This window comes from Canis lupus, chromosome 17 (genome assembly GCF_011100685.1).
Source record: "Canis lupus familiaris isolate Mischka breed German Shepherd chromosome 17, alternate assembly UU_Cfam_GSD_1.0, whole genome shotgun sequence".
NCBI lineage: Eukaryota > Metazoa > Chordata > Mammalia > Carnivora > Canidae > Canis > Canis lupus.
Window position 1 is genome coordinate 20,906,857 of NC_049238.1, and position 25,964 is coordinate 20,932,820.

The window sequence follows — 25,964 nt, forward strand, 5'->3', positions numbered from 1 at the left end:
CCAGATTGACCCATGCACATGTAGGACTAGGAAGGCATATTTAGAGTCAGGATAGATATTGATTCTGAGGCCCTTTGCCAATTGTAAAGCACAAGTGAGAGCTGTTAACTCTGCTTTCAGGGAAGATGCATTTGCTGGAAGAGCTTTAGCTTCAATAGTCTGAGTTAGACTGACTATTGTATACCAAGCTTTTCTTATCCCCTTTTCCATGAAACTACTGCCATCAGTAAACCAGCTGTCATCTGTGATATCAATAGGAGAATCTTTTTAAGTGTGATGGGCTAGAATAAACAAGATCAATAATCTCTGAACAGTTATGTTCTATAGAAGTATGATGGCCAGGGGGATCCCTGGGTGGCTCAATGGTTTAGCGCCTGCCTTTGGCCCGGGGCGGGATCCTGGAGTCCCGGGATCAAGTCCCGCGTTGGGCTCCCTGCGTGGAGCCTGCTTCTTCCTCTGCCTGTGTCTCTGCCTCTCTCTCTCTATGTCTATCATGAATAGATAAATAAATCATTTTTAAAAAATGAAGTAATTAAAAGAAGTATGATGGCCAGTTCCAAGCATAAGGGTAGCTGGGTCTGATATTTTTTTATTTTTATTTTTTAAGATTTTATTTATTTATTTGAGAGAGTGCATGAGCAGCGGGGAGGAGCAGAAGGAGAGCTCTGCTCCCTGCTGAGCAGAGAGCTGGATTCAGGGCTCCATCCCAGGACTCTGGGATCATGACCTGAGCCAAAGGCAGGTGCTTAACCGACTGAGCCACCCAGGTGCCCCTAAATCTGGCAGATATTAAGAACCACTTTAGGTGTGTTTAAAAGCATAGCCTCGTATTTAGTAATTTGCCCTCCACACACTCCACCCCCACCCCTGTTATCCATTGATGGTCTTTAGACTCTAAAACATTTTGGACCTGGTGTGAGGTCATCACAGTTAGGGACTGTCCCATAGTAAGTTTTGAAGCTTCCTCTGTCAGGAAGGCAGTTGCAGCCACTGCTCAGAGGTGAGCCGGCCACACTTGGGCTATATTGTCAGGTGGCTTAGAAAAATAGCCCGCTGGTCTTGTTTCATTTCCTAATATTTGGGTAAGAACTCCCAAAGCTTGGCCCTGTTTCTCTGCCCTATATAAAGTGAAAGGTTTTTCTAAATTTGGTAGATCCAAGGCTGGGACTGATAGGAGCTTAGTTTTTAAGGTTCTGAAAGCCATCCGCTGGGATTTAGTACAGAGTAAAGGTTCTTCATCAGGACCTTTAGCTGAATCATACAATGGCTTGACTATGAGCCCAAATCCAGGAATCCAGAGGTGGCAAAGCCTGCCATGGCTTGGAAAGTTCGGAGTTGTTTCTTAGTATTTGAGGGCTCAAGATCTAATATAGACTTTCTTCAGGGCACCTGAGTGGCTCAGTAGTTGAGCATCTGCTTCTGGCTTAGGTCATGATCCTGGGGTCCTGGGATCAGGTTTCCGCGGGGAGCCTGCTTCTCCCTCTGCCTATGTCTCTGCCTCTCTGTGTGTCTCTCATGAATAAATAAGTAAAATCTTTAAAAATAAAAAGAATAGGGCAGCCCTGGTGGCGTAGCGGTTGAGCACTGCTCTGTAGCCAGGGGTGTGATGCTGGAGACTCGGGATCGAGTCCCACGTTGGGCTCCCTGAATGGAGCCTGCTTCTTCCTCTGCCTGTGTCTCTGCCTCTCTCTGTGTGTGTCTCTCATGAATAAATAAATAAAATAAAATCTTAAAAAGAATAATAAGATAGTTTTTTTTTTAAATATTAGTAGATAGAATACAGCGGCCTGGTGTTAGTTCACATCCCAAATATTTTACTTTCTGCTTAGATATTTGTGCCTTTTTAGGGGAGACATGATAGCCTCTGTCTGCCAAGCAATTAAGTAAGGTTACAGAATTTTTATCAGACGTTTCCTTTGTAGGACTACAGATTAAAATGTCATCCACATATTGAATTATAGTCCCTTGAGGTGAAGTGATATCACAGAGGTCTTTGCTAAGTGCAGCCCCCCTCCCCACCCTCCACCCTCAATAAGTGAGGACTGTCTCTAAATCTCTGTGGCAAGACTGTCCACATTAATTGTGAGGGCTTGAAGGTCAGGCCCATTCAAAGGCAAATCATGGCTGCCCTTCCCCCACTAAAGGGATGCAAAAGAAGGTGTTTTTTAAATCAAAGGTCATAAACCAGTTAGCATCCCCAGGGACCTGGCTGAGAATAGTATATGGACTTGGTACTATGGGATGAATAGGTACAACTGCTTCATTTATGGCCCTTAGATCTTACACAATTCCATATTCTCCACTTGGGTTTTTTACTGGTAAAAGAGATTGACATGGTTTTAAAATACCATGTTTGAAAAACTTAACAGTGAGTGGTTGTAATCCAATCTTTGCCTCAGGTCTTGGGGGGTATTGTCTTTTATGAAGTATAGCAGTTGGGTCTTTTAAGGTCACTTTAGGAGCACCTGGGTGGCTCAGTTGGTTAAGGTCTGCCTTCAGCTCAGGTCATGATCCTAGGATCCTGGGATCCTAGGCAGGCTAAGCAAGGAGCCTGCTTCTCTCTCTCCCTCCACTGTTCCCCCTGCTTGTGCTGTCTGGCACTCTCTCTATCTCTCTCTCTGTCAAAAAGAAAGAAAGAAAGAAGAAAGAAAGAAGAAAGAAAGAAAGAAAGAAAGAAAGAAAGAAAGAAAGAAAGAAAGAAGCAGGCTAAGCAAGGAGCCTGCTTCTCTCTCTCCCTCCACTGTTCCCCCTGCTTGTGCTGTCTGGCACTCTCTCTATCTCTCTCTCTGTCAAAAGAAAAAGAAAGAAAGAAGAAAGAAAGAAGAAAGAAAGAAAGAAAGAAAGAAAGAAAGAAAGAAAGAAAGAAAGAAAGAAAGAAAGAAAGAAAAGAAAAGAAAAGAAAAAAAGAAAAGAAAGGAAAAGAAAAGAAAGGAAAAGAAAAGAAAAGAAAAGAAAAGAAAAGAAAAGAAAAGAAAAGAAAAGAAAAGAAAAGAAAAGAAAAGAAAAGAAAAGAAAGAAACTAGGGAAGACTTTTTCCTTGCCTCTTGTGGTTCCTGGCAATCCTTGGTGGTCATTGGTTTATAGGCATCACTCAGCCTCCATCATCACATGGCATTCTCCCTGTGTATCTGTGTCTAAATTTCTCCCTTATGAGGCATTAGGATTTCTTTTTTTTTAATATAAATTTTTATTTATTTATGATAGTCACACAGAGAGAGAGAGAGAGAGAGAGGCAGAGACACAGGCAGAGGGAGAAGCAGGCTCCATGCACCGGGAGCCCGACGTGGGATTCGATCCCGGGTCTCCAGGATTGCGCCCTGGGCCAAAGGCAGGCGCCAAACAACTGCGCCACCCAGGGATCCCGGCATTAGGATTTCAAAATATGAAATTGAGGGGATTGGGGATGCAAACATTCAGCCTATAGCAGAACCCAGGCTTAGAAAGATCCTTTCATGGATTTTACTTCCAGGAACCCCACCAGGTTCTCATGGTAAAGACTGGAGAAGATCCCCTTTATGTTTCTGGCATGGTAATCATGTGGAAATAAGCCCAGAGAGTTCTTCATAATAAGAGCCATACAAGGGAAACCTTCCCAGAGTTCTTCTCTTACCTGAAGGAAGAGCAATTAGCCAGCTCTGACCCTGTCTATCCTCCCTGTCTCATGTAAGAGAGGGGAGGAAAAAAGGCTGAGAAATGCTTCTGAAGGCCACAGCCCAGGGACTCAGGGATACTAAAAAAATGAGATTTAATCCTAATATTATGGAACGCTTCCCTTCCCAACACCTTTCCGCCACATCAACAGACTTCAGGATAGTAACAGTAGATTATAATTGGGAAAGTTGCAAATCACAGAGTCTGTTCAAGAAGCAATTCTCAGGGAAACCCAAAGATAAAAGGGGAAGAAAAAACAAGGAAACTAGAGGAAACAAGCCTGTGGCACTCACAGCCATAGCAATTACTAAATATAGCCCATCTCCTGCCCAGATTAACACAAAGCCTTAGACTAAAAACCTACTTACCTCAGTTTCTCTTACCTGATTCATCATGTCTGGCTTTCAACAAAAATTTACAAGCCATGTTTTAAAAAGCATGAAAGAAGGATACCTGGCTGGCTCAGTGGGTGGAGCACGTGACTCTTGATCTCGGGGTTGTGAATTCAAGCCCTGTGTTGGGTGGGTGTGTAGAGATTACTTAAATAAATAAAACTTTTTAAAAAGCATGAAAGAATATCATCTGAAGAGACAAAGGAAGCATCAGAACCACACTCAGCTATGATATAGAATGATGAGATAGGGAATTTAAAATAATAATGATTGTTATGTTAAGGCTCTAATGGATAAATAGACAACAAACAAGAACAGATGGGGACTGCAAGCAGAGAGATAGAAACTCTAAGAAAGAATCAAAAAGAAGTACTAGGAAGAAACAGCGTAACAGAAGTGAAGAATATCTTTGATGGGCTCATCAGTAGACCTAACTAACACAGCTGAGGAAAAATCAGTGTGCTTGAAAAGATGCCAATAGCAATTTCTCAAACTAAATGCAGGGAGAAAAAAATGAAAAAACAACAGAGAATATGCAAGCATGTGGGACAATTCCAAGTGCTCTGAGACACTAACTTTTTTTTTTTTAATATTTTTATTTATCCATTCATGAGAGACCCAGAGAGAGAGGCAGAGGGAGAAGCAGGCTCCCTGTGGGACTCAATCCAGGGACTTGGGGATCATGCCCTGAGGCAAATGCTCAACTGCTGAGCCACCCAGTCATGCCCAGACACTGGAGACACTGTAACTTTGAAGAGCAGGACGCATGGCTCTCTGGGGACCTCACAGAACACCCACCTGGGAGCTTTTCATTGTGAAGGTAAGGAGGCAAACTAGTCAAGGTCAACATAATCACCAAGCTAGACGGGATGGTGCCACTCTGAAAATTACACTACGAATCCCCAAAAACCACTATAGATTTGAGAAAAGGGCAAATGTAAATAAAATGTTTGATAATAGGCAGTGTGGTCTAATGGAACAAATACAGACCCTGAGTTAGACCTAGGTTTTGGTCTGGGCTCTACTCCTTTGAGCTGTTGGACCTTAGGCAAGTCACTTGCCTTTGAGATTCTGTTTCCCTCTTTTTTTAAAAAATATTTTATTTATTTGAGAGACAGAGATAGCGAGAGGGCACAAGCAGGAGAGGAGAGGGAGAAGCAGGCTTCTCGCTGAGCAGGGAGCCTGAGGTAGGGCTGGATCCCAGGACCCTGGGATCATGACCCGAGCTTAAGTCAGACACTCAACTAACTGAGCCACCCGGCACCCCATGTTTCCTTCTTTCATAAAGTGAGTATCGTGATACTTTTCTCACTGGTTTGCTGCAGGGATTAAATGAATCATGTACATAAAGCATACAGGAAATGTTCAATAAAGATTCACTTTAATTCTTATTAAGTTTTGAGTAATGCAACTAAAGAGAAAAAAATAGCCAACTCTTCTGTTGGCTTCATAAAATAATATCAGAAAAAATCAGGTAGAGGCAGTGATGGGTATTTTTTAGTGTTGTATTTCTTTGGACCCATTTTATTTATTTACTTATGATTATGATTTATTTATTTGAGAGAGAGAAACCGAGATAGCACAAATGGAGAGGAAGAGAGAAAAACAGGCTCTCAAAAAAAAAAAAAAAAAAAAAAAAACAGGCTTTCCTCTGAGTAGGGAGCCCAATGCGGGGGGCTCCATCCCAGGACCCCAGGATCATGACCCCAGCTGAAGACAGACACTTAACCAACTGAGCCACCCAGGTGCCCCTGGCCTCATCTTATAAATGAAAATCCAACTTGGTGGCAGGATGAGGGAATTCTTTCCAATTTCAGCTCATCAGCACTCATCAGGGGTTTAATAAAGCATTGTGCTGTGGAGTGTGACTGGTAGGGAACAAAAAGATGATCAAAGATCTGGCTCTGGGTATCCCTGGGTGGCTCAGTGGTTTAGAGCCTGCTTTCAGCCCAGGGCCTGATCCTGTAGACCCAGGATCGAATCCCATGTCAGGCTCCCTGCATGGAGCCTGCTTCTTTCACTGCCTGTGTCTCTGCCTCTCTCATTGTCTCTCTCTCTCTCTCTCTCTGAGTGTGTGTGTCTTCTGAATAAATAAAAAATCTTAAAAAAAAAAAAAAGATCTTGAGTCCCACATCGGGTTCCCTGCATGGAACCTGCTTCTGCCTATGTCTCTGCCTCTCTCTGTGTGTGTGTCTCTTATGAATAAATAAATAAAATCTTAAAAAAAAAAAAAAAGATCTGACTCTTAGAGTAACAGTTTTGTTCTCTGAAGGTGGTTGTATATATTTAAGTTGTTCCTTGTTGTCACTATTATTCTTGCTAATGCCCAGATGAAGTTGACTTGTTAAGGGAGAAAACAGCTTAAAACAAAACCTCTTTATCCTTATCTGAATAATGTTGGCATTGTGAGACCATGCAGTTCATAGGTTCCATGTGGGTGTGAAATAAATGCAAATTTCAAATTATAGATTTCCGCTATGGGGCTAGGATAGCTAGAGTCATCCAGCGATTCTTGCTTTATGTTGGCTTGTGGCTATTCTAGTTCCAAGACAAGACACGCTTTATTTTAAAATTAAACTTTGAAACTTAAAAATAAAAGTGGGGGGACAAGTTTCCTAGGCCAAAAGGAATGATTTAAATTTTTGGAGACCTCATCAGCATTTCAAGAGCAATGATAAGCCACTGGCATTTACTTTGATGTTTTCAGCTCAAGCACAGCCACCCCCACCCCCACCCCCGTCCACCCCCCCACCCCCCCCCCACCCCCCCCCCCCCACCCCCCCCCCCCCCCCCCCCCGTCCCCTCCTGTGTCTCAGTGTTGTGCTGGGTGGCCAGAGCTCTGGGACCTGAAAGTCTTTTAGTCTCATTTCCCACTGCTCTTGTTTGTGTATCTGTTTAGCCCTATGCATTTCTTTAAAAATTTTTTTTTGTTTTTTTAAAGCTTTTATTTTTAAGTGATCTCTACACCCAACATGAGGCTTGAACCCAAAACCCTGAGATCAAGAGTAGTACACTCTACCAACTGAGCCAACCTGGCCCCCCTAGCTCTATGCCTTTAGATCTTCTACAAGCATCCTCTCTTGTCTTTCTCTCTCAATGTCCATTTATCCATCTCCCGTCTCGTTTTTGGTTCCTGCCCCGTGGCACTGACCGGAATATAGAAGTTTGACTGCTGGCTCACAATTGTTTTAGTGGCTAAGTAGACTTCACAATGTGTTCTCCATGCTAGGGTTGTCATTGACCTATGAGGGGGGAAAAGGTGAAAAGAGAAGGCCAAGGAAGAAATCTAATACAAACCTCCTTGGGAATGTTGGAGAATACCCTTTCTCAGAGGACACTTCGAGAAGTAACAGGTTGGAACTGCAGAGAAAGGAACATGACTCCTTGAGAGTCATTCATGGTCACCATAGTCTCTGCACTGGAGAGTCAGCTTTCTCTGCTGGGGCAAGAAGGCTCTGCTCTGTATCAGGCAGATGTGTTTTGGAGCCCTGATAATGCTTATTTGGGGTGACTTTTGGGGCAAGTCACTTGACTTCTATTAAGTTTGGACCTCCTCATCTGTAAGAAATGACCAGTGCTATCTGCCCTGTGAAGTTGTAAGGATCCAATGTGTTTCCAAAACACCCACTATTCCTACACTCATTCCCCTCTTATGATAACTCTTCATTTACCCATTATTCAGAAGCTTGTTTTTAAGGTGATTTGGAACCCTAAACACATTTACTCGTAAGAGCCAGTAGCCCTCAGCTTTGAGAAGTCTGGCCCCAACACCAGTCTATCTACTATCCTCTTTGTCTTCAAAGACTTGATTTTCAAGTCATGATGGGTTCCTCTGCTGTCTTCCAAACACTTCCCAGCTCCCCCAACCACAAATTTTTACTTCTTCATCCTGGAATCTCAGACCTCTGCTTAGAATCATCCAGCACATCAATATCCAGGTGAAATCCAAATCAAGCTCCTCCATTTCCTGATGATTTGTTCAGAACTGATTTATCTCTCATCTGAATTCCTATTTTACTTCATCCAAGCTGGTCATATGAGCCTCATAGTAAAAGTCACAACATACTGCTTTTTGTAGCTGTTATAATGGGATTATCATTTTTTTTAAAGAGAGAGAGCATGTACAGGAGTGTGGGGGTGGTGGGGGCAGGAAGAGGGAGAGGAAAAATCTTAAGCAGGCTTGGTGCCTAGTGCAGAGTAAGAGGTTGAGCTCGATCTCATGACCCTGAGATCATGACCTGAGCCAAAATCAAGAGTTGGATGCTTAACTGACTGAGCCACCCAGGTGTCCCAGCAATGTCATATTTTTATATTCCTCACACTATTCCATAACCATTTGTTATTGAATAAATGAATGATTATAGCTACATTTGTTGAGTGTGTGCTATATGCCAGGCAGTGTGCTATGCCCTTTGTGTGTGTGTGTGTGTGTGTGTGTGTGTGTGTGTGCTATGCCCTTTATATGTATTTCCTTATGCAATCATCATGGCAGTTTTAAAAAAATGTGCTATGGGGCAGCCCGGGTGGCTCAGCGGTTTAGCACCGCCTTCAGCCCAGGACGTGATCCTGGAGACCTGGGATCGAGTCCCACGTCAGGCTCCCTGAATGGGGCCTGCTTCTCCCTCTGCCTATGTCTCTGCCTGTCTCTCTCTCTCTATGTGTGTGTGTCTCTCATGAATAAATAAATAAAATCTTTAAAAAAAATAGAAATAAAAAAATAAAAAACGTGCTATGATCCTCTAGTTATGTAGGGAGCTAAAGTTCAGATGACATAAGTAACTTTCCCAAGGTCAATTTTCCATAAAGTATAGCAACAATTTCAACCTAGGGATGTATGACTCCAAGACCTATGCCCTTTCTATTTTCCAGGAGAGATAACCTAGATTGAAAGTAAGCAAATAAAGCTAAAATCAAATACTGGGGACATTTACCGCCTCAGGTTTAGATGAGACGTTCAACAATGTTCCTAGCAGACAGATGACCTCAAGGCTGCTCTTTCTCTTACAAGGGAAGTTAGGTCCAGGAAGAGCAAAGGAGGGAGTCCAAATTTGAGGTCCATTAAATGTTGCAAAAAACGTTTCCTCCACTAGAGGACTCCCTCCCCCGAGGCAAAAAGTGCAGCTTCCAAGGGATCCAGCTATTGACAGCCTGTAAGGAGGGCGGCTTCACTCCACCTCCCTGAGGCTCAATCCATTTTGCCTAAATCCCTAGGTCCCTGCAGAGCCTGGCCAGCCTGTGAATCCCTAGGGCAGTGCCCTAAACTGAAGCAGTGGGAGGACAAGCCCCTCTCTCCAAGTTTTCACAGCCACATCCTGGGCTCCCTGGATTAGGGATGCTTTGGTGTAGGCCCTAGGTTCATCTGGGGGCTCCTTTCATAAACTCAGGATGTGTGGGGCAGGGGGCTGAATAGTAAACCTTCCTCCTTGGAGAAGCAGACTCAGTGTGAATAATCCAGCAGGGCACTCCCCAAATGCCAGCCTGGCCTGCTCCAGGCCCTGAGCCCTTGGCAAAGGATGGCAGTGAAAGTGGTCCGTAGACACCTCACTTTGCAGGCTCTGCCACCATGCCGCCCCTGTGGGTTTTGTTGAGAAGAGGAGTGGGGCATCCTCCGGAGAAGTAAAGCACCATTTTGGTTGAAAATAACTTGTAGAGAGGTGTGAACTACCTCTCTGGCTGTGGCTGCGCAGGCAAGGTGGCTGGGAACTCCCTCAACTTCACCTCGTCTCTCAAGCTGGGAGGAGACGGTTTCTGCAGTAACCCATTGGGGTTCCCGGGAGGGACTCTGGATGGGGTTGGAGGTGAGAACTCATTGGTGCATTTTAATCAATAGAAACGGCTTTGAAGTGACATTAAGTGAAAAGAAGCAAATTACTAAATCACAGCTAAGCTATTATTACAACTACATAAAAGATTACAGTAAAGGCTTAAGAGGGGTTTAGGGAGGTGGTACTAAGGCCTGATAATCCTCCCTCTCCTTTTCTAGATTTGTTGATTTAGTTAATTTATGTTTAAAACGTGAAGAAAAAAAGGTGAGTGTAAATTGAGTCATAAAACATTTCCAAACACTTCACTATGTCCTGAAAGAAGGTGTCAGAAACAGGACAGGTGGCTGGACCTGAGAGCTCTGGATGGAGCAGCTCTAGCTCAGAGCAGCCCAGAGAATGAACCCGGGGTTCGAGTCCCCGGCGGGGGCAGATGCGAACTTGGTTGGCCCTGAGTGGCCGTCCACTGTGTACTGTACCTACGTGAGGATATTTTTCTCTAACGTCCACCCCGCCCGCTCCAGCGTGCGACCTCGCCGAGCGCCCGCTTCGAAGGCGTCGTACTGGGTCCGGGAGGGAAGCCGGCGGCAAAGGGCAGGCCCGGCAGCCACCGGGTGAGGCGGCCGGGGCATTGTTTCAGCCCCTCGGGTGGGGTCGTGCAGGGGGAGGGGAGGTGCTGTGTCTTCGGGACCCGCCCCAGAGCCCTCCCAGGGGACTCGTGCATCAGCGCGTCTCAGCGCCGGGGCTTTGTGAAGGGCCGTGGGTCACCATGGAAACCCAAAGGCACGCGGAGGAGGGCGCGAGGGGGGTCGGCGGGTTCTCGGGCCTCACTCTCCTTCCCCTCTCGGACCCCGGCCCTGCAGCAGGGCCTGTCGGGAGTTGTAGTCCCAAGGCGGCGGCCGCGCGCGGCGGCGAAGATGCGGGGCGCCGCCTGTGCCCGCCTCCCCCTAACCTGCTAGCGCGAGGTGGGGAGCGCTGGAGAGGAGGCGTCGGGTCGGTGATTGGCCGAGGCCGCCTCCAGCCCCCACCCACGTCCCCTCCCCAGCTCCCGGCTTCCGACTCCAGCGCCGCGCGCTCCAAGGCGGCGATCGAGCGAGCGCGCGTGCAGCCGCCGCCGCCCTGAGCACCCGCAGCTCCCGCGCCGCGGCGAGACCGAGGAGAGACGGACCGACCGACGGACCCTCGCAGCCGCAGCATCCCGGAGGAGTGCGTGATGGCGGGGCGGGCGGTGGGCTCATTTTCCCCGGGCTGGGACATCCTTCTCACGGCCTCCGTTTCTCTGGGAGGCGCACAAAAGGGCAGGGATAGGGGTGCACCCAGGGACCCGGCCTCAGGGGACGCGGCGGGAGGTGTGGTTTGGGATTGGGGCGGCCATCGGGGCTAAACTGGGGTCGAGATCGGGCCCTCTTTGTACGCCCACAGAGCTCCGTGCAGTGCCTTGCTCATAGTAGGCGTTTCGAGCGTGCTCGTGGGATTGCAAAGAACTGGGGTGAGAAGACGGCTTGGTTGAAGGGCTTTCACTCTTAGCACACAGTAGGCGCCCAGCCTCGCTCGTCGAGGTGCACTGAATGGCTGGAAGCCTGGGCGGGGGCTTCTCTGGCTACGGGCCCGTCCTGCCCGAATCCCTGGATGGTCGCTGCCCGTGGCCCCCCGCTACCACCGGTGCACACACCCTGCGTCCATTTCGCCTCCGGGTTGGGATTTGCCCAGCCTGGACCGGACCCGACGGCCCGTTCCACCCGTCTGGCCAACGCGGCGGTGCCTAAGGACAATTCGCCTGCTGCCTCCGAGGCACCTGCCCGAACCACAAAGGCCGCCTGTGGCTGCCCGGCCCAGAGCGAGCGCCGAGCTGGGTGCCTTCGCCGGGTGCCTTCGCCGGGTGCCTTCGCTGGAGCCCAGTGCGGGAGCTCTCCCCGCAGCAGCGGTCTTGGCGGGCGACCGACATCGACGCCCCAGGCCGGGGAGGGGCAAGAGCCGGAGCCAGACAGAAGCTGGGACGGAGAGAGGCGGACGCCAGGCCTCAGTCTGAGCAAAGATGGGGAGATGGGAAAGCTGGGTGGGGACAGGTGGACCGAGTCCGGGGAGAGAGGCAAGTGGAGACCAGGGTTTGAGGAGCAAAGAGAGGGGGCGGGGGGCGGGCCTGAAGAGGGAGGGAAGGAGTGCGGTGCAGGTGGCGCGAGGCGGGGCGAGTCTGGGGCTGATGAAGAATGAGGATGGGATGGGAGGAGAGATGCTGGAGGGTGGAGACCGCCGGGGTTTGCGGAGGGTAGACGCCTGGGGGGAGGAGATCCGCGCGGGCAGGGGGAGGGTCCCTCTGGGGAGGGAGGTCTCCCGGGGGAGGGAGGAGGCGCGGGCGGCTGGGAGGCGAGTCCCGGGCCTGAAGACCCTAAGCTCCAGGCGTGCAGCCTGGCGGTCCAGGTGGCCAGCTGGGCGTGGCCCTTGGACAGGCGACAGACCCAGGATGGCGGATCCGAGACGGGGCTGAGCTGTCCCCACCAGGAGCTTTGTCTCCCGGCCTGACACAGCCCGTGGGGACTCGCTTCAGGTTTTGCGATAATCCGCAGCGCCGCAGGCACACCCTTTTCTTCTCGGGGCTGAAAGGCTTGGTCCAGTGGCAGATGCTGGCTGGGAGGCGGGATGGGGGACGTCTCCCGCCCGAGAGACCTGGAGAACAATAGCCGCCCCTGGTATCCTCCGGATCCCGCACTAGGCCCCCCCTCCCCCGAACTCAAGTGTGCAGTTTTCTGGTGCAGAAAATGCTCCCGTAGAAATCTCTGGGCAAGCCCTCGTCTTTGGGGGTTTATCTTGGAGCACCAACCCCTGCATTAATTCCCTGGTGTGAGTCGCGCGTCCCCCCAGACTGTGGGTCGGGCAGGAAGCCGCCGCCACCGGCTTTGATGCCTGCTGGCCTCCGCGTCGCCTCCTGCCTCCTGCTGTTGACCAGCAGCCCAGACGGCGTGGTGGCCCCGCGGCGACCTGGTGATTGCCTCCGTGCAGGGCGAGTTCCCTCGGGCGGTTGGCTTTGTCTGCTGAGGCCGGCCACGTCTAAGGTCTGCTGTTATTCACAGAGGGAGCAGTCAGGGTTGGTGGGGATTGCGGTGAAATCGGGAGAAGTGGTTTTGGAGATTGATTACCCGCCAAGGGTGCGGCTCCTGGCTTTTAGAGCCTGCAGCCAGGGGACCAAAGCTTCCCATTGCCAGTGACCACACCCAAACCAGTGTGTCCATCCTTTTGCATATTTTGCCCATATTGCCTGCTGACCTAAGATGGGGATGGCTCTGTGATAGGAGGTGGCTGCTTGCCCATGGGAAAGCAGATGAACAGAAATGGAAACACAAAACAAGGATTCAACACAGCTTTCCATGCACTCATAGTCTTGCTGGCGGTGTAAGCATCTTTCATGTCAGGCTGCAGCATCTTGACATGTGAAAGGACTGCCCAATCCTAAAATTCTGTTTTAGAGATTTCCCTTGATCATTGTTTAGCTTATATTAAAGGTGACTCTTAAGCATAGGGTTTATACTTTTAAATTGTCATTCATTTAATAAAAAGGTGGGAAGGGAGGGCAAGGCAGAAGCATTTTTATTCCAAGAGTGAAGGAAGCAAGGATAAAAGAGAGCATCATAGGGACTAATCATTGAGACTTATATTTGCCATTAAGTTAACTGACGAGCCTTTGGCTCTGTCGTGAAACCCCAGGATTTTCTTTCTTAACCAGGTTGATGCATAAGGCTGTGATGTCACTGTTGGCTCTTGTCCAGAACATTTGATAGTTGCCAACCTGAAGGCCTCCTATCTGGAGTATACTGAGCGGCCACAGGAAAACAGCAGTAGACTGTATCTTACTGCTTTTCAAGGATGGTGTTTTGAGGTGGTGCCTCTCAGAATTTACAAAACTGGTCTGAAAGGATTAGCTGGAATGTTGTTCACTGGATGTTTTAAGCTAAGCGAATAGACCTATCTATCTCTGGAGTAGATGAAAACCAGGAATCTCAATATTAGAAAACCTAAAATCTGACATGAAGGTTTTTTTCTTATGAAAAAGCTTCAGTAGGAAATGTGTTTTCACATCATTATCCCAAGGGAAAAGTTTCAGGAGGGAATGTTTTATTGGTTTATTCTTTTTGAAAGAATTTTATGGATTTGTTTAAGGGTATAATGCTACCAAGCGCTGTGTGAACATCCATACTAGTATTTTCCTCCTGGGGAGTCCAGAGATGAGGAATACCAGTATGATCAGCCCATTTCTAAAGGGAAGATGGAGAGAAAGCAGCATCCCCCTCCTATCTCCTATGAAAATGTCTGAGAGGGGGATCCCTGGGTAGCTCAGCGGTTTAGCACCTGCCTTCCGCCCAAGGTATGATCCTGGAGTCCTGGGATCAAGTCCCACATCAAGCTCCCTGCATGGAACCTGCTTCTCCCTCTGCCTGTGTCTCTGCCTCTCTCTCTCTCTTCCTGTGTTTCTCATGAATAAATAAATGTTTTTTAAAAAAAGAAAAGAAAAGAAAATGTCTGAGAGACGGAGCCCAGAAGGGAGAGGCAGCTGAGTCCCAGAATTCTGGGGTGCCATTCTTAATTCTCGTCTCCTTGACCTTGAGGACCTCAGCTAGGTATATACAAGGTGCTCATAGGCCATGAAGACCTAGCTATTTTCGGCATAGCCTCTCCCAGATGGAGATGTAAGCCACCATAGTTTCAATATGCTCAATGCACTGTGTATTTCCACCTGTGGGAACAGTTACACAGCAAGGCAAGAGTACACAATTGGTCAAAGTTAAGTTTGGAGACTTAGTGTACACACCTCTGTCCTCCAGCCATGCCTCTCTGGAAAATTTCCCTCTTTGGTAACAGCTCCTCTCATCCAGGATTCAGCATGATCCTGCATTAGCTCTAGGGAATTGTAGGCCAGTGGCCATCATAACTGAACACATCACTGAGGTCAATTAGGATTTAGATAATTACACAGAGCCAGAGAAGTTGGTATTACTAGAAAACAATATCTAAGACCCCAGGGTGTCTGGCTGGCTCAGTCAGTAGCACATGTGACTCTTGATCTCAGGGTGGTAAATTCAAGCCCTGCTTGGGGTATAGAGATTACTTAAAAAATCTAAGATCCTCTCTATCTTGCTGGTATAAAAATTAACCAAATTCTGATAGAATCTGATCCTGTCCTTTCTTATTTCCTGAGCTATAAGAAAATAATTTCAGAAAAGTCCTCTAAGACTTAAGTTCACTGGATCCTGTAGGAGAACAATACAGAAAATCTTTGTCCTTGTGAAAACCTGTAGGAAGAAGTTGATGTAATATGAAATCAAATGAGAATAATAAGTAACATATTTGATTTCATTGCACTGCTAGTGAATAAATGAGAAATAATTTCAGGATCACTTTGCCTTAAAATTTTTTTTTAAGGATTGATTTATTTCAGGGAGAGAGAGGAGAGCGAGCTTGAGCATGAGTGGGGGGAGGGGCAGAGGGAAGGAATCTTCAAGTCAGCTCCCCACTGAGAGTGGAGTCCCAGTAAGTGGCTGACTCTCAGGACCCTGAGGTCATGACCTGAGCAGAAACCAAGAGTCAGACACTCAACTGACTGAGCCACCCAGGTGCCCTTGCCTTAAATTTTTTATATGAAGATGAAAGAAAGGTTCAAACACTAAGGTAGAAATCTTCAATGAAATTTGGTATTATTGTATAAAGTGGACACATTATATACTCTAACAAAAGAAATTCATGAAGGAATATTGTTTATAAAAAAAGGAATATTGTTTATGATGGCTTCTATTTCAGCCTTTGAAACTTGTTTAACTTAAATACACTTCACTGTAGAATCCTCTGAGCCCTCGGACCCTCCATTTTTTAAAAAAATATTTTATTTATTTATTTGAGAGAGAGAAAGTGTGAGCCAGAGTGGGCGAGGGGAAGGGCAAAGGGAGAGGGAGGAGCAGACTTCCTACTGAGTGCAGAGCCCCTAAGCAGGGCTTGACCCCAGGACCCTGAGATCATGGCCTGACCTGAAGTCAGGCAGTTAAGGGCCTGAGCCACCCAGGCGCTCCCCTTGTGCCCTCCTATCAGTCATAGCCTAGTTTGATGCTTGTTCTCGTGCGCCTGCCTGGACCCCCGTCTTCCCAATCCAGACTCAAAGGCAGTGTTCCCAGGAGGGAGAGCCTGCACCTAAGCCAGAAAGCCAGGTGTCAGATCCCCACTCTGCTACTCTGCCTATCCTTAGTTGAATTACTTTTCTCTTGAGGACTCAGTTTTTTCATCTATACAATGTTTAAATAGTATTGAGAGTAGTGCCTGGCACCTAGTAAGTGCTCAACAAATGTTGGTTATCACTGTTGTCACAATCTCCCCCAGAATAGGCCCACAAAAACATTTTGATTCCCCATTTAATCTTTCTCTTTTTTTCTGATTTTCTTTTTTAAGTCATCTCTGTGCCCAATGTCAGGCTTAGCTCACAACCCTGAGATCAAGAGTTGCATGCTCTACTGACTGAGCCAGCCAGGTGCCCCCTTTTTTTGTGAATTTCTTTTCTTCATTTAATATTTAATTGCCAGGGGCCAGGGCAGGCTGCTGTGCAGTATCAACCGTGGGAACAGAAAAAACGATTAGGACCCCCTTTATGAACTCCCACCCTTGCAAATAGTAGGAATAGCTCTGTGCTGAGTCTGAGTCTCTTGAAGCACAGCTGTTGTCAGCAGCTGAGAACTTGTAGTTAAGAATGTTCCAGAAGTGCTCTGATACCAGCTTTGCCAAATCATCACCATGTGTGGAACTGGCCTGGCATCTCACCTGCTCCTATACCATCTAAAAGAACAACTAAACACCTGTAACTGGTGAGGTGCTGCTGCTCCGAGGTTGTTCTGATCTTGGTATGAGGAAGAGCGATCATGTTTGGTTGATGGCAGCTTGTTGGAAATAAAAATATCTCAGGTTTTTCAGCTAAGAAATGAACTTGGCACCACAGAATTATGTATTTAACAAACACTTTCAAAGCATTTACTCGGTGCTAGGGGTTGTTCTAGTTCCTATGAGTTAAGTACTGTTATTATCCCAAGTTTACAGTTGAAATAACAGAGGTATAGAAATGACCCAGTTAGATACATGGCAGAGCCAAGTTTCAAACCCAAGGAGTCTGTGTAGTCTGTATAAGTTGGGATTCTCCAGGGAAACAACCGATTAGGATTGGCTTATGTGATTGTGGAGTCTAGCAAATCTAATATGTATAGGGTAAGCCAACAGGCTGGAACTCTCAGCCAGGAGCTGATGTTGAGGTGTCTTTTTTTTTTTTTTTTTTTTTTAAAGAGAGAGAGAAGGGGGGTGGGTCAGATGGAAAAAGAGAATCTTAAGTGTGCTCCATGGTCAGTACAAAGCCCACCATGGGGCTTGATCTCCTGACCCTGAGATCATGACCTGAGCTGAAATCAAGAGTCAGACAGTTAACCAACTGGGCCACCCAGGCACTCCTGATTGTTGAGGTCTTAAAGCAGAATTTTTTCTTCCTTGGGGAAACCTCAGTTTTTCTCTTAAGGCCTTTCAACTGATTGTATGAGGCCCACACATATTAGTAAGGAAAAGCTCCTTTAATTAAAGCCAACTGATTGTAGATGTTAACCTCATCTACAAAATACCTTCTCAGCAACATCTATAGGTGAGTGTTTGAATAACTAGGTATGATAGCCTAGCCAAGTTGACATAAAAAAAGGTACTATCACAGAGTCCATGCTTTGGAACACTACACCAAAGTAAGAACCTTCCCTGGTGGATGTAAAGTTGACAGTAAACTAAAGAATTTATCAATGGGCTAGTCCATTACAAAATGGTTCTCCTCACCTTGTTTCAAATTTTAGACCTCTTTTTTCATCCATGTAACTTCCAGGATGAAATACTGCTCAGAGTAAGTAAGCAGTCAATAATATTGAAAGAATACAGACTGGGTGGCTCAGTTGGTTAAGCAAGCATCTGTCTTCAGCTCAGGTCATGATTTCCGAGTTCTGGGATCAAGCCCCGCATGGGGCTCCCGCTCTGTGGGGAGTCTGCTTCTTCCTCTCCCTCTGCTGTTCTTCCTCTCTCTCAAATGAATAATTAAAAAATCTTAAAAAAATAATATTGAAAGAATGACTGAATGATTTCGATGATATTTTTCAGGATCTTCCAACCATTGAGACCTCTGGCTCCCCATTTAAATTTTAAAATCATTTGGCTCAAGTGCAGTTGAGGTTTTATGAATGACTAGATTCTCTGGGAAAAAGAAGAGTATCTGCGTTCTGCATTGAGTGCTGTCACTCCCCAACCCCAACACCTATCCATTTTCATTGGCTCAGCAAAAATTTTTGGGTCTGTTACTGCCGCAGCTCCTTGTGTCTCCCACACATCAGCAGTGCCCAGTACTCGGCCACACCATCTTCGTGTCATTTCCGTGTCCATTGACAGGCAGCCCCTTTGTTGATTTCAAATCCACCATGGGCTCACTCTAGTTTCTCAGGCTTTGGGTCTTTATTCTTCCAGCTTTTGTCTGGTCCTGTTCTTGCCTTTGTCTCTCTGCAGAGCATGCATGACCCACTATTGACAGAGAAGCTCTCTCCTTTCTCATTTTTATGGTTTCATTCAGATTTCTGTCTTTGTGGATTGATAGGTTCATTCTGTTATAAAATTCAAACACAGCCTCCCAATTTTTTCATTAAATGTTTTTTAAGGTCTGTTTCCAATGCATGTGAAGCTCGACTTTATTGAAGTTACTTGGATTGTTCTAAGCTTGCCCTATTGCCAAGTGTGTGGGCAATACATATGCGTAAGATGGTGATTTTTGGAGGGTGGGGTAGGTGAGAGTGTATTTTTAAAATTTTTTTATTTTTAAATTCTTCAGTGAAATATAACAGAAATACAGAAAATATACAAATTATACGTGTATGGTTTAATGAATTTTTGCAAACTAAACATGTCCATGTAATCAACACCAGATGAAGAAATATATTAGCAGTACCCCCAAGTCTTCCCCTTACCCCCTTTTTTTAAAGAGTTTTTTTGTTTTTTGTTTCAGATTTTATTTATTTAAGAGAGAGAGAGACAGAGATAGGAGAGCATGAGTGGGGAGGAGAGGGAGAAGCAGGCTCACTATTGAGCAGCGAGCCTGACGTGGGGCTCGATCCCAGGATCCTGAGATCATGACCTGAGCCAAAGGCAGATGCTTTGCCAAATGAGCCACCCAGGCACCTCCCACACACACACACTTTTTAAAATAATCTCTACACTCACCATGAACCTCGAATTTACAACCCTGAGATCAAGAGTCGCACACACCACCCACCCAGGTGCCCCCTCACAGCCCCCCACCCCCCATAAGTCCCCTTCTAGTCACTCTTCCTCCTGCGTCACTAACCACCATCATGACTTCTTAAGAGTATAGATAAGCCATGCCTGTTTTTCAGCTTTTCACAAGTGGAATCATTATGGTGGATACTCTTTAATAAGTGGCTTCTTTTGCTCATTACTCTTGGATTTCATTTGCTAATTTTCATTGCTTGCTCTTGGATTTCATTTGCTAATTTTCATTGCTTGCTCTTGGATTTCATTTGCTAATTTTCATTGCTATGTATCAGTCTATCCTATAAATGTACCATGTTTATTTATCCATTATGTTGCTTTTTTTTTTTTTTGAAGATTTTGTTTATTTATTAGAGACAGAAAGAGAGAACAAGCAGTGGGGAAGGATGAAGGGAGAGGGAGAAGCCGGCTCCCCCCTGAGCAGGAAGCCCAATGTGGGTCTTAATCCCAGGACCCCGAGAAAATTACCTGAGCCAAAGGCAGCCGCTTAACTGGCTAAGCCACCCAGGCACCCCTTCCCATTATATTGTTAATGGGTATTTGGGTGGTTTCCAGTTTGGGGTTATCATGAATAGTGCTATTGTGAATATTCTAGTACATATTTTGTTCGTAAACATGTGTGTTTCTGTTGGGTATATCCTTAGGAGTAGAATTGCTGGGTCAAGGGTTTGCATATGTTATTTTTTAGGAGACTGTGCCAAATAGCAAGATTAATGGTGATTTTAAAACATTTTTTTAAAGATTTTTTTTAAAAACACTTTGAGGGATGCACTGCTGTGATTAAACTATTTTTAGAAACCCGAGAGGCTGGCATAATGTCGTGGCTTGATCAGAGTTTGGTTTCCAATTCTTATTCTTCAGCAAAAAATAGAACTTGAAGCTGTGTCTCATTCCACAGTAGCTCAAGTGCACCTTTTTAAGCTAATGGTTGTGGTTCAGCCTTAGTCTTGCCACAGCAATTTCCTTACTCCTGTTCCTTAAGGAAAAGATGAGAATCAGATTATAATTGCAAAATGGGTCCAAAGATCATTCCGGAGATGTCTTATCAGCCTTGAACAAGATTAACAAGTATTTTTTCTTCTGATAACTATTTTGCATTTCTTATATCAAGTCAAATAGCAATTTTAAATTGTGTAATTTCGGTGGTTTAAGAAATCCCTTAAAATGTGGCGGCTTGGAATCACAGAGTTCAGACTTGTTATTTGGGAATTAGAATTATAGCATAGATCCTTTTTTTTTTTTTTTTTTTGCAGGTTTCTAAAAAGATTTAAAATGGACATGATTTTTACAACTGGATTATAATGGAAAAAAGCCTCTGCAACTACTGAAAACCAGGATAGACGAGGCACAAAGATAGAGCGGTAGCCTTCAGATTGTGGATATAAGGCAAACCCATCTCACTGCTGGTCTTCATTGTTGGCAGAGAGATGGCAGCAGAAAACATGGCCCTTGTAGATCAAGGGCAGCAGTGTAGATGTGATGATGACAGGACGATGGCAATGAAACCTGGGCCACCCACAGAACATGAATTCCTAACTCTGCAGGTTTTTCCATAGAGGGGACTCATTCAGAGCCCCAGTTCTTCCTAAGAAAGACTTCTTTCTGTCACGTGGCCTGCCATGTTTGTCAAAGTCCTCATACAAGCAAGTGATCGAGATAAGATTTATCATTTCTTTAAAACCTGGGTTTACTGCTTGGACTCTGTATCCCTTAAAGCACTTAGATATAATGTAGGACTTAATTTGTACAACTAAAATGTATAATATTCCGGGGCGCCTGGGTGGCTCAGTCAGTTAGGTGTCTGTCTTTGGCTCAGGTCATGATCCCAGGGTCCTGGGATGGAGTCCCCACATTGGACTTTCTGCCCAGTGGGGAGCCTGCTTTTCCCTCTCCCTCTACCTGCCACTCCCTCTGCTTGTGCTCTCTCTTTCTGTGTGTCAAGTAAATAAATAAGTAAAATATTTAATAAAATGTATAATATTCCAATATTTAATCAATTACAAAGCACCTATAGACTGTTTCACTGATACAGCTAATGTAATGATTGCTTGTTCCATCAAGCCTTTGTCCATAATGCTCACATAATTTTTACAGAGCTGTAACTACAACATGCATATTATTTCATATTCTGTTTTCTCATTTGACATTAAAAAAAGATTTTTATGTCCCTACCTAATTTAGAAACATAAACTTTTATTTTATTTTATTTTAGAAACGTAAACTTTTAAATGGCTACCTACCATTCCATTAGAAGGTACACTGTTTATTTATTTATTTATTTATTTTAAAGATTTATTTATTCAGAGAGAGAGAGAGAGAGGCAGAGACAGAACCAGGCTCCAGGCAGGAAGCCAGATGTGGGACTCGATCCCGGGTCTCCAGGATCACACCCCGGGCTGCAGGCGGCGCTAAACCACTGCGCCACCAGGGTTGCCCTACACTGTTATATTTAAACATTTACTTATAGATGAATACTTAGAATGCATCCAATTCTTTTTTTTTTTTTTTTAAGATTGTATTTATTTGAGAGAGATAGCAAGAGAGAGCACAAGTAGAGGGTTGGGGAGAGAGAGAACTAAGCTCCCCACTGAGCCAGGAGTCCTACACGAGGCTCCATCCCAGGACCTGGGATCATGACCTGAGCCGAAAGCAGACACCCAACCAACTGAGCTACCCAGGTGCCCCTCTTTTCAATTATTTTAAATACTATTCACATCTTTGTGAAATCACATACTTGATTTTACCACCCAGCTGGTAATATGTTTTTGAGAATTGAGATTCCCTTAAAATGAGTTTTTGGTGTACAATTTTATCATAATACAATTTTAATCATAATAGCTGATAGTTTGCACATAAAGACAAATGCATAAATGTATGTTAATTCCTTGACTTACGGACCAACTTCACAAAGTTCCCTGTGGTTTTCTAATGAGTCTTGCAAGGTGGTCATCAAAGAATTTGTGTAAATGTAGGTATAAAATGGTCTGAGATGATTGGTCATCAAAAACAGGACTGCAGTAATAGTTGGAAGGCAGAGTACCCCAAGTAAAGTCAATTTTTATCAATTCTGTAAAACTGTACTATTTCTTAATAGCAAGTAGCACCCAAAGTTGGCCATTTAAAAGACATGAAATGGTCTCCAAATTGTGGAGGGATCACAAAGTTATCAGGAACACTCAGTAGTTAGTTAAGTTCTAAATATTTGGGAATAGAATGCAAGTCGCCAGGATGGATGTTGGAGCAGCCTGGCAAGTGAGAGGTTTAATAACCATGCAATAACTGGACTCGACTTGCACCGAGGTGTTATTAGAAATAAGCTTGAACATCCCATATTTCCTGAGTGCCTGTAAGGCACAGAGCAATTTCCTAGAGAGCTTGCTCATGGGAGAGAGGTGGATTTGAATTCTGACTCTGCTACTTTCTAGGGGTAAGAGACCTCGGGCAAAGTCAATCTCTCCAAGCCTTGATTTTCTTGTGATTCAAAAGAATGTTTGTGAGGAGGACTAGTGGCATACATGCATGGAGCCTGGTGGGTGCATGGTAAGCACTCAGTAAGCAGAGCTAATGGTGTTCTCTAGGTGCTAAGTTAGGTGCTTTGAGATCTGTAAAGATATGTAAAAATATGCTCAAAGGTATATGATTGTCAAATGAATGGGCTGGACAATATGATCGCTGGTGCAGAGGTAATAGAGATCACATAAGAGATTCGGTCAAAATGGTTTCGTTCCCTCTGTATGATGAGGAAATGTAGACTAGATGTTATCCCACCACTTTGATGTTCTGTGACAGTCATGCTGTGTCTCTGCTGGGAGTGTCACGATGTTTTACCAGTAGAAACCTGCAGACTGCAGTTGGCCACTACCTATCAAAATTAAAACTGCACACATCCTTTCACACAGCAATACCACCTCTACGAATTTATCCTAAAGATCTGCAAGCATATGTGCACAATGAAAAATACAAATGGCCATTATTGCAGCATTATTTAAACTAGCAAAAAATTAGACCAAACCTAAATTCCCTGTCATTCGAGAGCTAGTTCAGTACATTCTGATACATCTTTTTTTTTTTTCTAAAGATTTTATCTATTCATGAGAGACACACAGAGAGAGAGGCAGAGACACAGACAGAGGGAGAAGCAGACTCCTCGCAGGGAGCCTGATGTGGGACTCGATCCTAGGACCCTGGGATCATGCCCTTAGCCAAAGGCAGACGCTCAACTGCTGAGCCCACCCAGGCATCCATTCTGATACATCTTGACCAAGAAATATTATGCAGCCATTAAAAAATAAGGCGGATGTTTCTGTTCTGATATATAACAACTTCCAATTTATATCGCAATGGAAAGAAAGAAAGGCAGAGCAATCTTTAAAGCGTGCTTTTTTGTGCAATACAAAATAGATAAACATATGCTTAAATATACATAAGACTGTCCATGCAAAGAAATACAGCAAAACCTATGAGGTGCTGATCTCTAGAGAAGACTATTTATATGACTTAAATGTTTGTCATGTATACATTTTACCCACTCACCAACAATAATAACACTAATTTGGCAGCCCTCACTGGCTCTGGCTCACCCTGTTAGGGACTCAAGAAAACTTGAGAAGGGTTTAATTCTTGGCACCATGCCCATGACTTCTGTTCTCAAATGGGCCCCCACTTGGAGGACCCCTCCAAAATAAGACACAAGCATGCAGAATAGGGGTTTTGAGCCACTGAAGAGACAAGAATGTGTAACCCATTCAAAAAAAGAAAGGTGCTGGGACCAGAAGTAAAGATGACCCATTCCTGTAATCAACAAGTAGAATTTCTAATATTTTTATTCAGGAAAATTTGGTGTAAATCTTAGGATACAGAAGATGAGAAGCACTAACTCGGCCTCACGAACCCCCCACCATAATGTGTGCAAGGGCTCATTCTTCCATCCCTTCCTTTATGGGACAGGTGCTGTTGAACTGCACTGGGCCAGGTGGCATCATAGGACATGAGAGCAAAGAACTTTCTACAAGCATTTTATCATTTCATAAAGGGAGCAACCTCCAGGACAGTTTAGCTTCCAGTGAGCTGTTACTAGTACAGAGAAAGTGTCTGGTGATTTTTGCCCTCTTTGGTTTCAGATGACAGGTTAAGGAACCCCCAAGTCATCTTGTAGAATTCTGCTTAATATTCTGCTTACTCATGGGCATGTTCTCTCTGTAAGGACCATGAAGACAGACTCTTCCTGTGTCCCTTGCCAGGATCCCCAACTCCTGGGGCTCATACCTTTGTGTAATCCTTTCCTGTGACTTGCGTTTAACCAATAGAAGATGGCAAAGGTGATGATGTCATTCCCACAACTATGTGATACAATATGCTGTCTTGCTAGCATACTTGCTGTGGAGACTCTCCTTGTTCACCTGACGAAGTAAGGGGCTGTGTTGGGGAAACCCACTTGGCAAGAAATTGGGTGCCCTCTCAGAGCAGAGAGTGGCCTTCAGCTGAAAGCCTATGACCAGAAGGAAATGAACTCTGTTAACAATCTGAGGGAGCTTGAGGCATGTCACCTGAGTGTCCTTTTATGCTCACACCAAGCCAGCCACCTGCATTGCCCTTGGCCTATCCCATGCCTTTGGTGCTCAGCTCTGGAAAGCCACATCCCCCTTTACGCCGTGTGGTACAGCTCTGACACAGGCTACAGATCGGCCTCCAGAAACTGGCTTCTGTGCCTTTGGTACCTTCCTTGGTTTACACTAGTTCAGTTTCAGCTGCTGATCAGAACAGGAGGAACATGTCTTGATCCCTGTATTCTAAATGCCCTCCTGGGAACCTGATTCTTGACTTGCAGACCAGCCTGGGATTTCCATTTTTCCCTATTACTGCTTCTTGAAGCTTGTCCTGTGGTCTTAGCCTGAAGCACCCTGATGCTTGTAGGAAATCTTTGAAGCCTAATTGACAGCTTTATTGAGGTGTTATTTACATACCATAAAGTTCACCCCTGGAAAGGATACGTGGTGGTTTTTGTGTATTCACAGAGTTATATACCTATCACTATGCTCTAATCTTAGAACATTTTCATCACCCCAGGAAGAAACCCCTTGCCCATCAGCAGTCACTCCCCTACTGCCTCCCCCCACCACTCCACCCCCAGCTCCTGACAACCACTAACCCACTTTCTACAGGCTTGTCTGTTCCAGATGTTTCATATGAATGGAATCATGTATAGAAAAAAGAAAAAAATCATGTATAGTCTTTAGTGACTGTTCTCATTTTTATTTTTATTTTTTTTAATTTTTATTTATTTATGATAGTTACACAGAGAGAGAGAGAGAGAGAGGCGCAGAGACACAGGCAGAGGGAGAAGCAGGCTCCATGCACCGGGAGCCCGACGTGGGATTCGATCCCGGGTCTCCAGGATCGCGCCCTGGGCCAAAGGCAGGCGCCAAACCGCTGCGCCACCCAGGGATCCCTGTTCTCATTTTTAAATCTTAAAAGAATGAATGTGGTGTCTACACTGTAATTCACAATATACCCTTTTTGTGTGTGTTGACATGAAGCTATCAAGAATTTTGGAAATTGGGGCATCCTGGGTGGCTCAGCAGTTTGGCACCTGCCTTCGTTCCAGGGTGTGATCCTGGAGATCCGAGATCAAGTCCCACATCGGGCTCCCTGCATGGAGCCTGCCTCTCCCTCTGCCTATGTCTCTGCTTCTCTCTCTGTCTCTCATGAATAAATAAATAAAATCTTTAACAAAAAACAACAAAAAAAAGAATTTTGGAAATTACATGCTGTTAAAATGTTTACCCCCACCAACGTGCTCCAGAAAGTGCTCCAGAGAGTTCCCAGGCTCATTCAT

At 45.3% G+C, this 25,964-nt stretch overlaps 1 protein-coding gene and 1 long non-coding RNA gene across 3 annotated transcripts in view; one reads left to right on the forward strand and one right to left on the reverse strand.

Annotated features, from left to right (window-relative positions):
• LOC119869731 overlaps positions 1–10,646 on the reverse strand; it is a 33,741-nt gene extending 23,095 nt beyond the window's left edge. Inside the window, exons 1-2 of one of the 2 annotated variants that reach the window (XR_005372248.1) lie at positions 10,289–10,646; positions 4,105–4,163 (exon numbers count right to left, since the gene is read on the reverse strand). This is a non-coding gene — a long non-coding RNA (uncharacterized LOC119869731). The remainder of the gene's footprint in view (positions 1–4,104; positions 4,164–10,288) is intronic. The other variant, XR_005372249.1, reaches the window with a different exon arrangement.
• Positions 10,647–10,861: 215 nt separating this feature from the next.
• The window catches only part of DPYSL5 (dihydropyrimidinase like 5), a 97,236-nt gene continuing 82,133 nt past the window's right edge, over positions 10,862–25,964 (forward strand). The window contains exon 1 of the mRNA XM_038561032.1: positions 10,862–11,011. The gene's annotated coding sequence lies outside the window, so the exon portion shown is untranslated. The remainder of the gene's footprint in view (positions 11,012–25,964) is intronic.